Source organism: Ammospiza nelsoni, chromosome 21, assembly GCF_027579445.1.
Source record: "Ammospiza nelsoni isolate bAmmNel1 chromosome 21, bAmmNel1.pri, whole genome shotgun sequence".
Lineage (NCBI taxonomy): Eukaryota > Metazoa > Chordata > Aves > Passeriformes > Passerellidae > Ammospiza > Ammospiza nelsoni.
The window spans coordinates 2,088,525-2,104,742 of record NC_080653.1 but is presented as its reverse complement, the minus strand read 5'-3'; the positions used below and the strand labels follow the sequence as shown (position 1 = coordinate 2,104,742).

The following is a 16,218-nucleotide window of genomic DNA, read 5'->3' as shown; positions in this document are numbered from 1 at the left end:
ATGAATGGTTTGTTAATCCAAATCTCAAACGCCTGATGAATCAGCAGTGACTAACTAACCTCATTCCAGGTCTAATTCTCTTCCTGAGCATCCATGGAGAAAGCCTGGGCTCAGCAGCACCAGCTTCCACTGGCACCAGCACAGGGAACATGGGATAAACTCCACTTCTTGGGATTTGGATGCATTGTGTTGGATCTAGTGCTGTGCAATGTGGGAAAATAGATATATGTTTCATCCTGTAATGTGGAAAATTCAGTGCAGATTGAAATTTGAATGCAAAAGGAAAAGAATGAGGAAGGCAATCTCATTAGGGAAGCATAAAAGAGGGACTATCAGACATTAAAGGGGTAGCACTTTGTGACTTGTGTTATTTTGGGCTGAGATGGTGTTTTGTTCATCCACGCTAGTCCAGACCTTTTTTGCTCTTTTGGGTTTTTTGGAAGGTGAGGTGGCCGAGTGCTGGGTTCCAGTGCACTTCTGTGCTTGATTTAAATACAGCTCCATCTCTGGCTGACCTGGCACTGCCTGTGGAACACCTGGCCTGAGGCTTTCTTCTCATCCCACATCCCCTGAAACCACTTTCCTGTACTTCCAACAAATCTATCTGGTTTCAGCCAAACCTTCTCTTCCATAGCTCTAGACTCACTGGAAGAATCTCAATGAGGCTGTTTAAATCAGCCTGGGCACTGTTTGGTCAAGGTCCCAATTTGCCAGAGAAAGTCTCCACCTGCAGACCTGGCTCAGTGGGCAGAGGTTCTCCCTCTCCAGCCCAAGGGAGATCTCTGCTCTGCTGTTCACAGCAGCCACCCTCAGCCGTGTTTAGCTTTCCTGATGCTGCAGATCAGGTCAAACCCTGCCCCAAATCTTGGCGTTGCAGATGCCCCACGTTCAAAGCCGTGAGGAGGGGGCTGGCCACGCCACTTCTGTGAAACCCACCCCTGCCAGCCCACCTCCAGAAATGTGGCAACATGCAAATGATCCTGCACAAGGCTCAGCATTGCCTCTGCACGGCCTGCTGACATGATGAATCTCTTTTTGTTTCTGCTCTGAAGCCTCACATCATCTCCACGTCCTCCGGGGTCGCTGCTGTGTGCAAGACAAGACCACGTTTTGTTCAGGCCCTGTGAAATGCAATTAGAAGCCCCTCCAGAGCCAGCGGGAGCTGAAGTTAAAAGGAGAGAGAGGGGAAGAAAGGGACCTCCCCGCTGGCCAGCAGTGTGCTGGCTTTGAAGTCCTGGGCCATCTTTTGTGTCCCCGCTCCGAGGGCCTTTAATCAGGACCTTTGCCTTGTCATTCGGGGGGGACAAACCCCACACAGTTGGTGGGGCTGGCCCTGTGTGTGCCAGGAAGAAAAGTCTTTGTCAGAAATTTCCACTGACCCAAGCACTTTGTTTCTTTGTCTCTCCCAGACGACGTTTGAACTAAAAAGAAGACCAAAACTCTTGTCTGTGCTAACAGTATTTTAATGGGGAGCCCCGGTGGCTTCTTGGAGCCTCCCTGCCAGGCCCAAGGCGGAGACCAGGCCTTTGGTCTGGAGGCCTCTTAAAATAAAACCAGCTCAGGCAGCTTTTTATAACCTTCTTCTCTGGCTATGTCCTGGGTGATACAAAGAGCCTCACACCATAATATTGCAACGTGCTGCTAAGGAAAAATATTTCATTCTCATATTATGTAATGTTGTATAGACAGAACCTGGTGAACATCCTGTTTTTTGTTGTTCGCACAGCAGCGAGTCACAGATCAGCTAAAACTCCCCAAATAAATGGCCATAACCCCAAGCATGAGGCACATTCTATCAATCTGACAGAGCTGGAGGCACTGAGGTGGCCAACCTGTGTCCCAGCCCCAGTGATGGACGGCACAGCCCCAGGGCAGCTGAGCTGCTGCAGCTGAGATGACACAGGGCTGAGCAGGAATGATCTATTCTCTGTTTGCTGTAGCACTTTGCAGGTGAACAAAATGCTCCACTGAAATGCTGAGAATGATACTAAAATTCAGGTTGCCAGTGTTTTACTCATGAAGAATCTATTTGAGCTACTTTTTAAAGAGATTTTTATGTATCTGTTGCAGTCTCACTTTTCTATTGAATTATGTACACCCGGACTCATAACTATGACTTTTATTCCTCGGGAAGAGGCATAAAATAGTACTCAGTGCTTTTTAAATGATATAAAATATTTCTAAAATAACTCTTCCTTCCCAGTTAAACATTATCTCCTTACCTATTTTCCCATTCGCTTCTTGATATGCTGCAGCTTTTTTCCTACCTTAAATCAGCTCCACTTTAGAAAAAGTAAACTCCTGAAAAAAGAGGGGGAAATGAGAAAGTTTTATAGGAACAAATAGATTAATAAGTAATGGTGATGAGATCTGGCAGCCTTTCTTACAGGTGTGTGTGGAGAAGAACATCACTGCATTATCAATGCAGGTTAAAGTTTTATCACAGCTCTCGTGTGTTTTATTAGATTCTCAGAGCACACCTCCTCCAGTAATGCCTGGAATAATCCAGGCTGATCCCATAGATCAGCTGATTAACTGAACCTCAGCAACAATAGCTCAGCTTTGGTTTTATTTTACTCTTTCAGCTTCCTCTTTGTGACCTCCCCATCATTCATTTGGATTTGTTTATTTTGTGTTTGTCCCTTCCTTCTTGTAGGGTTGAACAGTGATTTTGAAGCAAAGGCCAAGCCTTCATCCCTGCAGATCCTGCAGGTGCTCCAACCCATGGATGGAACATTACCTTAGAGCAGGAATAACCCTGCCTGCTACCACAGGAACAACAACACAGGGATATGTGCAACTGTAATTACACTGCTGAGACATTAATTACTGATAGAGACTCCCCAGTTCACCTGTGACTCAGCTGTGCTGCCTTTCACCAGCTTACCTGTGTGTTTCTGCCTGGTTTTGCTCTCTCAGGAACTGAGCCTTGCAAAGGCTCTGTCCCTCACCCAGCCAAATTTATCCAATGGTGCTGAAGTCTGAATGCCAGAGCAGCCCCATTAGCTTCAAAAAACCATATTTTTGTTAAAAGTTAAGCATTTTAAAGTTAAGATATTTAAGTGCTTTGCTAGCTTAGGGTCAAAGTGTTCAGCACCTTGTTGGACTGTGTCTTACCTACCTGCTCATTAAAGATACATCAGACCAGCTGGCTTGTCTTTATCAAGCAGAGAGGTGCAGCCAATTGACTTTATGTGACAGCTAAAAGTGAAGGAGATCAAGGAAGCTTGAGAGACAAAGAAGTTAGGTTTTGTTAGAATCTTAAATGAAAGAAAAATAGCATTTGGCCAGCTGCTGAAAATTGTTTCTTACTGAAAATTGTGTCAGAAGGATTTTATTTTCCAAGGAGTTCTGATCAGGATTTTTGGAGAGATTTGGATTTGTGGAGGTTGGATTGGGCAGAATTGACCTTGCTTATTTTGTTGCTGCCTTTTTTGTTGTGAGTGTGGTGGCCTTGCTCAGAGCTCTGAGTGCAGACTCCTGCAACCCAAGGTGAGCTTGCACACAAGAATTGGGAGCCTCAGTGTGTTAGTGAGGTTCTTGCATCATTCTTACAAGGGATTAGAAACAGCAAAGTGCCTGGTGGGCTTAATACTGAGTGCAACTAGGCAGGCAATTTACAGGAGAACAGCTCTGTGGCCTGAGTCATCTCCAGAGATGACCAGGGAGGGATTTTCTCCTTTAGCCACAGCATTAGCTTGATAGTTCTCACTGTACAAATTATAAGGTCATTTGCATTTATATTCCTGCTAATGATTATATGAAGAAATAATTTGTTTTCAGCACAACACTGTGCCTGTGCTTTCCCTCATGCTGTAAGGTCAGCACCTGTGTGTGATGGACCCATGGGTTCCACAGCTGTGAGGTCCTGGATGGGGTTCTGCTCTCACCAGAGGGTCAAACAGTGGAGGAAACTGGGCAGCCTTCAGTTTTTGGCACTACCTGCACTGGCCTTGATTGATGTTCCTCCTCTGGGGAGTGGGAAGCAGCCATATCCTCTGTCTCCTGTTGTCTGTCCTGCCTCTTGGGCTGCAGGGACCCTCTTCTCCCCTCTGCCTGTGCTGTTCCTCATGCCATGAGACCCCTGCCAAAAGGTTTTTCAAGCAGTGGAGTGAGTTGGTGCAGGAGAGATGTGCCAGCACCAGGAGCCTGTGGAGCCCCAGGATGATGGCCAAGGTGTGTTTCCTGAGAGGGGGAACAGAGACATCCCTCAGGTGATAATGGCCCCTGTGCAGGGGCAGAGCTGGGGTTCCCCAAGGACATGGGCTGATTTTAGGCAATTTTCTCTTACTTGATGCCCATATCAGCAGCCCTTGTTGTGAAATGAGAAGTCTCTCCATCCCTGAGCCAGAGGTTTGCACAGGAACTGCCCAAGTTCTTCCCATCACTTTTCCCCACAGGAGGTGACTTTTCCTTCCTACGCCTTCTTTTCTACATCCCAAAGCTGAGATACAACCAGAAATTTCTTTTTTTAAATAAAAACCCAGCAGAAATCCAAACTGTGCAAGGTCAGGTTTACATTTTCCCTTCTAAGGCCCATCAGCAGTAGATGGGTGTTTCTAGCAGCCCCAGCTATCAAAGTGTTCTGCAAGGAAATATCCCTGGTGTTGATTTCAGGCTCAATGAACTCCAGCACATATTTGTGATTTTCCCCGTTATGATGACATCAGGGTGGAAACACGAGGCTGGGGACTCGGTGACAGCAGGCAGCTTTCCTGCCACTGCTCATTTACTGCCTTTTTGAGAGCCAGATCCTAAACACTCAAGTATTAACATGATTTCAGCTCTTAAGTAAAACTAAAGAAGTCTTTTCATCTTCCCATTGAGTGACGAGCTCCTTAAGTAGATCACAAGCTTTCTGCTGCTTTGTCTGAGTGAGGAGAAAAACTTTAATTGTTCCCATCTTCTAGTGCAGGTATTGATTAATTAAATGTATTAGCAAAGATCTTGGCCTACTTTTTTGCACCATCAAACAAGTACTTAATGACTATATTACTATGAAAATGGCATTGCTTTAAAGCATTGCATTGGAGCCCCTTTGTACTTTGCTTTCATTTCTTTTTTCTTTTTTTTTTTTTTCTTATCCCATTATGAACAATAAAGTTTCTCCTGTTAATATAACACAGAGGAAGGGAAGGGAGCTCTCAGCTGAGGGATCCCATCTGGACCAGGCTGAGCTGTGGCATTGGGATGTCCCCAGGCAGGGGGATGTGCTGCCAGCTGGGGAGGCTCTCTGCAAGTGCAGGCAGGTCAGGGAGCAAATGTTAGATGGTAAATCTGTATAATTTACTCTAATTTAGCATTTGGTGGGTAGAAATATGAATATGACTCACATGCTAAGAGGGAGAAGGCAGGTTTATGAGGAGCAGAACTAATAGGTCTGTGTGTGATAAAGAACACTGCCTCCCACCTCACTTAATCTCTCTCTTCCTTTGGGTCCCATTTGTAGAATCTCATTTATTTGCACTTTTATACCTACCTGTAGGTCTGCCTCCTTCCATCTCACAGCCCTGTGCTCACCAATGTGTATCAGAGAATCCCAGAATGGGCTGGGGTGGAAGGGACCTCAAAGCCCATCCAGTGCCACCCCTGCCATGGCAGGGACACCTCCCACTGTCCCAGGCTGCTCCCAGCCCTGTCCAGCCTGGCCTTGGGCACTGCCAGGGCTCCAGGGGCAGCCCCAGCTGCTCTGGGCATCCATTCAGCCCCTCACCACCTTCACAGGGAAGAAATTTTTCCTAATTTCCTGTCTAAATCTACCCTCTTCCAGAAAAGCACATCCTACATCCTGCACAAAGGCTCTGTGTTTTGCACACTTGCTGAATGGAAAATCCCCATCAATCTGCCCCAATTCACACTCACTGTCAGGGCTCCATAGTGCCATCAGGTTTGAAATGCATCTTCTCCTATTCTATCCAGGAGTTCTTGGAAATCCTTTCTTTTCCTGGTCTCCAAGTGCACCTGGAGTTGGTGTTGCTCAGCCTCTCCAGTTTGCACTTTGCCAGGCTGTGAGGTTGAACAAAATGCTTTCATTTTACAGCCCTCTGAGCATTTCTACAAAGTTGTTAAGATCTGACACCAATTTGATGCTTTCAATCTTGATGCTTTTACCCCACCTGTCTTTGCCTGTACCTGCCAACGTGTGCCAGCCAGGCCAGCAACCAAAGCCAGGCAGGGCTTCACTGCCTGCAATGACAAAGCATTTCTTGCTGCAAAAAGAACGTTATTGCAGAACACTTCATAAACTGTAAAACTGGAATTAAGGCTTACCATTTTATAGTACCAGCATTGGGAAGTCCCATGTCTATAACTAAAATATGTGCCATGGTGACAATAACACTTGGGTTTTATGCAATGCTGGAAGTTGAGGTGCAGAGAAATGAAATGAGAGCCCAACTGCCTTCAACACCAGGGGAAACCTGAAAATACACCCACAGCTGGCTGCTAGTCCACAGCTGCTGGGCCACACTCATACCTGGAATAAAATGCATATTAACAACCTCTGCAGACAGGGAGGCTGAGGGCTGTGCTGCACAGGAGTGACTCGGCTCCCATGTTTGGGTGGGAGGAGTGGAGAAACACAGCTGAGTTGCTTAAAATAGCCAGAAAAGGACCCTCAGTCCTTTCTTGCCTTGTTCCCTTCACATTCACAAATGTTCATCTCTGTCTCTCCTTTTTTTCCATCCTTCCTAGGGGCGATGACTGACAGATTAATATATGTCTAGCTACGTGTCTTAGAAATCAAAAGGAAGGTGCTGTCAGAATCGCTTGTCAGAAAATGAGATTAGGCACACTTGTCATTTGCTGAGGATTGCAGTCTTTCAGAGATAAGGTTGCATTTAATGAGTGTAAAAAGCCTCCTTGTGAAAAAGGGGGTGGTGCAGGAGAGAGAGAATGATTATTTTTCTGGTGTCAGCTGAGTGCTTTATCATATAACTTGATAGCGTGGCACCCTGGCAGGCACTGATAATGGCTGCTGGGGCTATTGCACCTCTTCAGCTGCTCTGCAGCTTCAAAAGTGATGACTTGTTACCTGCTTTTAAACTCCTCTTGGATGTGGAAACCCACTATCCTGGGGGAAAGAAGCAAAAGCATGTACAGTGTGTTTTAAAGAAAGACCTGTGAAAACACACAGCATAAAGGGAACGTGCTAAATGTATAGCCACTTTCCCCAGCAAACTAGAAAGAATACTCAGCGGGTTTCGGTGAAATATGGAACTTGTCTGACAAGTGAAGGATAACTAATGAGAAACAGAGCTGTATCCCACTGAAACCAATTGTGTTTTGTTATGGAAAATATTTATCAAGCCTTTTTTTTTTTCATTTGTTGGTTCTCCTAACAGTGCCTTAATAACTCCTCTTATGTATGTGACTCGGTTTCTCTCATATGCATCTCAGTTATTTAAATATCTGCAGTGGGGTGGGTGTTTTTTGGTTATCAATTGGATATTATCATCTTGTACATGAATATTTTAGCTGAATGTTTCATTCATCAAAGTAATGGTCATTCTTTTGCCAAGTTAATGCCTTTGCATGGTTTAGAAGCTGGCTAAAGGTACAGATTTATTGTTCATAGTCTACTTTCTAAATACGAGCTGACAGTCAAAAATGGAATTTATCTGTTCAGCAGAAGAGCCCCTACATTAGCCATGTTTTTGCAACAGTATTTCTTGCCTTGGCACACCTCTTTGAAAATTATCCTTGGAAGAGGAGATTTCTGTCGTATATTCTTCTCATCAAATGAGATGTGATTTTCATTATTTTGCTTGAATGTTAGAAAATGAAAGAAATTACTTGATTGGTTTATGGTGCTGATTCAGCATTTTCTGGACTAAAAATGACCTGGACGACAGAATGGGATTACAGCACGCAATAATGGATGCTTTATTTGGTGATAAGAAAGTCTTTTCTTCTGACTGAGAAGAAGAGAATGAAAAATATTTCTCTTATTAGGTGATTCAGTACCCAGATATTGACAGACAAATTAATTTTAAATACTTCTTCAGTTGCAGAACGTGCTAGGAGGCAAAAATTAGGGAAGAATAATGGCCACAGCTTGAAAGTGGTGCATTTATGAAGTGCACAACAGAAGTGCTGGTGGATGGGGAAGAATTTATATTTTATCCTCTTACTCAGAGATAGGATCTTATGTTCCTGGTTAGACTGCAGGGTGGATAGCAGCTCAGAGCCCAGAGAGGTCTCCAGGAGCTACATCCAGCCAACCCACGCTCCCTGGTCTCTTTAGTAACTCGGAATAAAAACCCCAGGAAGGGTTTTAGAGGAAGAGATAAAATGCAGGCATTTTCTGATGGAAAAGTTACAGCCAGGATTCCCACTCCTTGTGGTAGTTGAAGGGAAGGAAAGATGGCTGTGGTGTTCATCTGAAGGATTTCACATTGTTTGGAGAAGCCTGGGGGAGAAATGGCTTCACACACATAGGGCAGTTAGGATTTGACTTTGGTACAGTGCCTGGGTTCAGAAAATTATCCACCCTCCCCAGGTGAGCAAATCTGGGCTAAATTCTGTCCTCGGAAGCAGTGGAGACCACTTAGTATTTTATAGGGCCAAGCTGTAAGGATAGGGAAGAGAGAGCAGCCCTATTGTTCCCCGAGCCCCAGTTTTTATCTTTGTTTCCATTTGAAACCCTAATCATAAAACTGCCTGCAGAGCAGTTGCCTTGCTGTTCCTCTAAATGAGAATTCCAGCTTTTATGCTAATTCAGTTTCAGGTTTCTTTGAACCTGCAGTTTATGGGCCTCTGCTTAAAACTGCAATCTGTTCTGCATAAAAGAAGGGATTACAAAGGGGTTTAGTTTTGCAAATGCTGCAGAAAAATAAAAATAATAAAAAAGTTGCACTGTCATTAATATGTTCCTGCAGAAGTTTTCTGCTTTGTCAAATGAAAAGCATTACTTACATGGGGATTTACCCAGGATGGGTAAAAATCATGGATGAGCTATGTTCCCTTGGAAAGGGGCAATTGCTGATTGTGTTCCCCTCTCCCCAGTGCCCTGTCCCTGCTGAGGGGACCCTGAGGGAGCATCACTGCCATGTGATGTGTTGGTGCTCGCCCTGGCTGCTCCCAGACATCCCCCCAGATCCAGCAGAACCTGCTCTCACCACCAGTTCCTCTTCCTGGCATCTCTCATGACCTTTTCATGGCCACACCAGCAGTGATTTTGCTGTGTTGAGGAGAACAGGTCCTTCTCCTGCACCTCTCAGACTGCTGGAGTTTAAGCACCTTCTGAGTGGGACATCGTGCTGTGGCTTGCTGTTCACGGCAGCCATAAAACTCTGCTGACAGCTCCCTAAATTGTTTTCTTGGGGAAAGGATCCCGCATCTCTTATCCAGCAATAGGCAAAATCTTGTATGTTTTCAAAGCATTATGGAGGGCTTTATAAGGCACCATAATCATGCTCCAAAGTCAGATACCATGGTGTCTTCTGGGAAGGTTAGCAACTTAATGGAAACATAAATGTTTCCAGGCTTTGACAGAATAGCAAAGAATTGGAATATCCACTTTTCATGTTGCCAGGAAAAAAGCTGCAGAACCTTCCAGGTGAGGTGAGGTTTGCCATAAATAATTTAATCCAATATAATCTGCTGTAATTTCAATATTCGTTTGCTTCTTGTGCCAGAGATGGATAATTCTTCTTTGGAATTACTCTATGACTTGGAAACGAATGTCTGCTTCCCTGCCTGCTGTCTGGGCAGCTTTAGGTCATTTTAATAAAATACTGAAAACCTCTTCCAGAGAGTGAAAGATCTTGAAATTACTTTTGATCCAAGTTCAATGCACTTCATTTGTCTGTTGTTGTGGCAGAAACAAACGTCGACGCTGACAGAGACCACAGACAGATGAAAAAAATTCTGGCAAGGTCCCACATAGATAAGAGACAGAAGGTTTCAAAAACCTATCCAGGCATAACCTAAAGCACAGGAAAGTATTGTCAGGAGGGGGGGAAGCTTGGTCCAAAGGCACTGAAATCACTGCAGGGAGGAGGGGTCCCTTTGATTTAATTTGGCTTTGAGTGAATTTGTGAACTCCAAATTTCTCATTCAGAATTGAGGAGGGGTCCCTTTGATTTAATTTGGCTTTGAGTGAATTTCTGAACTCCAAATTTCTCATTCAGAATTGCACAACGTATTTTGTCCATGTGTAATTTTGTAGCAGGAAAACAGAGGTCCTCACTTTATCTCTAAGGCATGAATAATGAACATAATGAGGCCCACAGCCCTGCCAATAAACCCTCACAGCCCCGGGGAGATGAGCAGGTAAATGCATTTCTGATTCTGTGTGTGCTGAAATTTCAGGTGTGGCATGTGGTTAACATTGGAAAAATCCAGTGCAGACAAGCCCGTTGTTTAATCCAGGCTAAATGTATCAAATTAAAGTGTTGTGAGGAACCTGGGCTTTAATTAGATCCATTCTTACCATCTCAGGATGTGGAAAGGCTTGACCAAGGTGCTCATAGAATATATGAGCTGTCACACCTTGGTTCTGTGCATTTAACTGCCCGTTCAGGTACAGCCTCACCTCGGTCCATGGAGTCCCCAAGTGCTGATAGTACAGAGAACACTCTGCCAGCTTAGTGCCTTTATCAGTTTAATTTTGGTGGGGAGTGGAATCTGCACTCAGGCAACATCCATGGGCTGCAATGGGTTTTGGCCACTGCCCACTCTTGATTCCAGAGACCAGACCTGAAGCCATTTCTGTTTTGAAATAAAAACCATCTCTCTGATAGCACAGGGTTATCTTTGCAGTATATATTTATTAGATGCAAATACATATTTATTAGATGTAAAAACCTGTGAAAGTTTAACAGCCAAAACCCATGCTCAGTTTTGGTGTGGAAACGTGGGGATAACCTACTCAGCTGGACAGTCCTGGAGAACTCATTTCCACTGCCATACCAGGATCTGAGGTTGGCCACAATTCTTTAATTTTCCACTGTAGACCACTTGTCCCAGTTTCACCAAAGTGTTCCGACCCTGGATCAGCCGTGGCACGAAAGCACTGTGGTGTCTGTGGCCCTGCTCTGACTCTGGAGCTGTGCTGGCTGGGCTCATCTCCTGTGAGGCATTATTGCTATCTGTGCATCTTCCCACCCCACTGTCCCAGCAGAAACCACCACAGCCAGTGGGACTGCACCTCAGATAAGAATCTTGGAGAAGCCACTGAAGGGGAAAACTTAAATGGAGTTTTAAATGGATAATATGGTGATGGAGTGAGGAATGAAGGGGAAATATTTCCATAAAATCCTGTAGTTTTGCACGGGTAACTGGTAGGCATTCTTTCTTAATTATGGCACTGGTGCTTGTGAGGACAGTCAGATCCTGATTCCCCCTTCCCCTCACTGGTGTGGACAGTCAGATCCTGATTCCCCATTCCTGGCACTGGTGTGGACAGTCAGATCCTGATTCCCCATTCCTGGCACTGGTACGGACAGTCAGATCCTGATTCCCCCTTCCCCTCTCATGCTGTGGCATTTGCTCAGGGCCACCAGAGTCACTGCAGCCCCTGCACCCTGTCACTGTTGGGGAGAGCTCAGAGCCACCTGGATGCTCTGGGGCCGGGAGAAGGGCAGTCCCTCATCACCCCATGTCCCGAGGTGAGCTTGGAGCCGAGAGCCAGGACATACATGAATCTTTCCAAGCTGCTGTTGGATTTTGGGTACATAACTGTAATCGTGGCTTAGGTAAGGCTGAGCAGGCACACACAGCTCTGGCTCAGCACTTGTTTTCTGGCTGATATAGGTAGTTCCCATCTCTTCCTTAGGAGAATCACCTCCTCCAGGCTGAGCTCTGCCACAGGAGTTGGAGTGAATAGGACTTGTCAACGTTGTTTCTGAGGATTTAGCTCAAATTCAAGTGGAACCCACGGGAGTTTAATTCCATTAGCACTCCTAGCCCGGTATGGGATTGAAACCCATTTCCAGGTTTGAAATCTTGAAAACACTCCCTGGGCATGGTCTTGCAAGCCCATAAATCCCCTCTTAGCACCTATCTCTTTCCCAGGAAACATCTCACCGTATGCAGCTACTGTGCCAATGTGCATAACTGCCTCTCATCTTCCCAGGAAACATCATTTGGCTCCGAGTGCTGTGCTTCAGTGAATAATCATTTATATCATCACGTATCTGTGCGTTTATTTTCGCGGTGGCCATTACTAATGGTGTGCTGCACTTAAGGAAAACCTGCAGCGAGCGGGAAATCCACTGCCCGTTGACAATAATGTTCAGTGCTGGAAGTAGTGAGGCGAGTCTCTGCACGGGGGGCTCAGAGGGAAGGCAAAGCTCAGAGATCAGCCGGGGTCCCCAGCAGGCCATCCTGGCTTTTCCCGCTTCAAAGAAAAAAAAATTAATAGAAAGAAATTAAATTTCCGTTAAAACCAAAAAATTGCTAAATGCAATACGATGTTTTCGATGGTGTTTTCATCCCGCGGAGCTCTAGCGAGTGATGTTCGTGTAGCTATCGCGACCGATGCTCGCGTGCGTGTGCCGCCATCCCGGGGCAGCGGGGACTGTCCGGCTCCGCGGGTCCCTCGCACCGCCCGAGGAGCCGCTGCCGGAGGAGCCGCTGCCGGAGGCTCCGCGGGCTGCTGGGGCCGGGGCTGGCGGAGGGAGCGCGGCTCCCGCGGAGCCTCCCCCGCCCGGCCGGGCCGCCCCCGCCGCGGGGACCCCGGCGGAGCGCGGGGCGGGGCCGGCGGAGGGCGGAGCCGGCGGGCGGCGGCGGCGGCTCCGGGAGCGGCGCGCAGTGCGGAGCGGAGCCGGGCGGGAGAGGGGTCCGGCCGGCGCCTGCAGCCGGGCCGGGCGGAGCAGAGCAGAGCGGAGCCCAGCCCCGCGGGGATTACAGGCTTGCGAGGCTGTTTCGGCGGGGCCGGAGGAGCCGGGGCCGGGCCGCTGCCTGTCCCCCATGGAATTCACCTGAGCGCGGCCGCGACGGGAGGGACGGCGCCCGGCGGGAGCCCGCTTTGGCTCGGGAGAGGACGGGCATGACTTTTTAACCAAAACAAAACCAATCGGTCCCCCAAACGCCCCGGCAAACAGCGGAAGAGAACCCAAAAAGCCGCGCCAAGGAAGGGACGCGCAGCCGCCGGCGCTGGAGCCGCGGAGGGAGGGAGGAGGCGCCGCGGCCGCACCGCCCCGCACCGCCCCGCACCCGGAGGTGCCGCCGCTGTCCCCGGCCGCCGCCGCCGCACATGGTTTTCTTTGTCCTGCTGCCGCTTCTGTAGCGCCCGCTCCGCGCTCCCCGCACTCCGCGCTCCGCTCGCTCCTGCCGGGAACCATCTTGCGGGAGCGGGGAAGGGGTCGGCGGCCCGGCGAGGATGCCCGCCCGGCGGCCGGCCCGCGGAGTCGCTTCCCCGCGCAGGATTAGTTGGGGTTTGGCCGCGGGACGCTGAGAGCCGCGCTGGATCGGAGTTGCCGCACTCGCCCGTCCCTCCCGCACCGCCATGAGCCGCGGGCCGGCCGCCCCGAGGAGCCCCCGGACAGCAGGTAACCACGGGCCGGGCTCGCTGCGACTCCTGCGGCGGGAGGGAGCGGCCCCGGGCCCGGACAGCCCGGACGGGCCGGGCGGAGGGGGCGGCGGGGCCGCGCTGGCTCCGCGGGCAGGTGCGGGGCCGGTGCAAGTGCCGCGGCCGTGCCGTGCCAGCAGTGAGTCAGGCTGCGCTGTCTGGACAGGAAATATTTTAGTCATTCATATCCCCGAACGGCAGCGCATTCCTTGGTGAGGGAAAAATACTCTTTGGGTCATTTTTTTTCTGTGTGGTTTGTTGGTTTTTTTTTTTTTTTCTTTAAGCCCAGGGATTGCTGAGTTGTTTCATTTCGCGGTGAAAAGGATTAAGCTGCGCTTGGTAACAAGGGGATTTGTAAGGGAAAACGGTCCAAGTGCGAGGAAGGGAACTGTGTGTCAGCAGCTCCGGCTCCGTGCAGGAGGAACCGAGGGGGCTCCTCGGGCACAGCACCTCGGATAACCCGGTGCTGTCCCCAGATGTCACGGTGCCAGCAGACAGTGCTCATCAGCTGCTCAGTGAGACCTGGAAGATCGGGATAAAGGGGAGCGAAGGAGGAGTTGTTGGTGGAAGGGAAGGAGAGCCGAGCTCCTCTCCGCCACTGGAGCATCCAGGTTCGGCCACATCGTACCCAGCGTGCACATAAAGGCACTTTGTTGTCTGCGCCGATCCCTGTCAGCGCTGAGCGGGGTTTAGTCAGCATGCACAGGCAGCGAATTTCATCCTTCTGGGGTAGTGCTGAGTTGTTGCGGCTTTTTGAATCAGTTGGGTTTTTTGTTCCTTTAGTGTTGTTGCGTGGTGTAACTGCCTAGCTGTGGGAAAATAATAGTTGTATGGAAATGGATAACGCTGCGTGTTCGCCTCTGTATCACCGGTACATCACCCTAATTGCTATTTTGTATTTAAAATCCAGTTTTTATATAAGGAAACAGGCAGGCCAAGTTCATCTCACTGCTCTAGCCAGCCTTTGGGTTATTTTCTCGGTATCTCAGCGTGGTTTTTTCAAGTTGCTCTTCCATTCAGTTGTGTGTGGTCAGTAACGCAAAATGAGCTTTGTCTTTGTAAAATAATTCCTTTTTTAGATGTATGTTATGTGGATAATCATCTGCCAGGTTGCTCCGGAGCAGTCCCCGGGCAGGCTGCGTTTTGTTCGAGGTGTGCCCCTTCCAGGTGGCACTGCCCTGTTTGTCACTGGGGTGTGCGATATCACAGGAAAAGATTGCACCTGAAAAACCATGGCTTCAAAAACAATCTCTTGGTTTATGCTTGACATTAAAGCAACTTCTTAAAAAAGATGTTTTCCTCTTTGTAGCTTGGGAAAATCAAACGTGGAGCTTCCCTGTGCTGTTCAGTTTTGAAACAGTAACATAAAGTAATAGCTGAAACTGTAAGAAGTTTGTTTGGTTTTTTAAATTGGATTTTCTTTCTAAAAAGAAGGACTGGTTCAGAGAGTTTTGACTTCAGAGAAAAGCTGCATTTGGGAAGACAACAACAGCTGAAATTCACTGGGAAAGATTATTTTTAAGCAGGCTGATTGGCAAGGGCAGGAAAGCATTGAGCCTCTTGTTGGAGTAACATTGGGCTGCTCTTTAAAGCACATGGCCCTCTTGATCTCTTCAATTTGTGCATTATTCACATATTTTCATTAATTTAGAGAAAGTCGTCACTGCTTAATAAATCCATCATTGGGTAATAAATCCAGTGTTTACAAGGTATTTAGTTGAGGCGAAATTGCACCAGCTCAGCTTTCAAATAAGCCAGCAGTAATCTTGTAAAATTTGTCTCGAAGTCTGAAAAAAAATACAGCTATTTTTAATAATTAATCATAGAAATCTTGTCTGTCACTAACTTGAGGGCAAACAAATTTTTTCAGTGTATTCCTACACTGTGATGCACGGTCTGAGCCATGTCTCACTCATTTATCGGGAGTTTCGCATCCAAGTTTTTAGTGCAGTCGAGATAGCGAACGTATTTGTTGATTGTCTGGTGATTTTTATCTGGTTTTGAATTGAGAAATTCCTTCCCTTTAACAAAAAAGCCCCATAGCCTGTTTTCAATTATTGTTCCTGAATCCAGCAAGAAAACAGTTTCTAGGGAAAAATTAAAATCTTTCTCAAGTGTTACATATTAACCCTGTTTGCAGTGTTCTGCTCCTGAGCACGTTTTCCCTGTATTTTCCAAGAGCAGCCTGGTTCTCAGCAGGGCTGGTTTCAAAATTGAACAGCTCTGTGCTTTTTTGGGTGCTTTTTGTGGGAGAAGTTTGAGCTGTAGCTGCCTGTGTGTGTTTTGTGTGTGTTTGTGCCCAAACACAGCAGCAGAAACTGAGTGTTTGGTGCTTTTGGTTTCGGGGTGTTTGCAAAATGAACATTTTCAGTGTTCCTTCCCTGCCTGGTTTTGTGCCGTTGGAATTTCTGAAAGGAGGAGATGAATGGTTTTGTGTGAAACTGAAATAAAGCTTTTTAAATGGGTAGAGAGCTGAGCTGGCACCCTGGCATAGAAACAGCAGGAATAGACAAGCTACTAACACAGTATTAAGGGGAAAAACCTCTCTGGATAAAGGTGGCTTGATGAAAAAGAAAAGGTTTATTAGTTTACACAGTGAGGTGTCAAGAAGCAGTTATTCTGAGGAAGGCAAAGCTGACATGGAAATATTCGCTGATCCTGACACTCTGTATTTTTCAAAGAGTTTGCAATAGCAATTTATG

General features: G+C 47.3%; 1 protein-coding gene across 1 annotated transcript in view; it reads left to right on the top strand.

Moving 5' to 3' along the window:
* AUTS2 (activator of transcription and developmental regulator AUTS2) overlaps positions 1–16,218 on the top strand; it is an 802,406-nt gene that overhangs the window by 713,056 nt on the left and 73,132 nt on the right. The window lies entirely within an intron of this gene.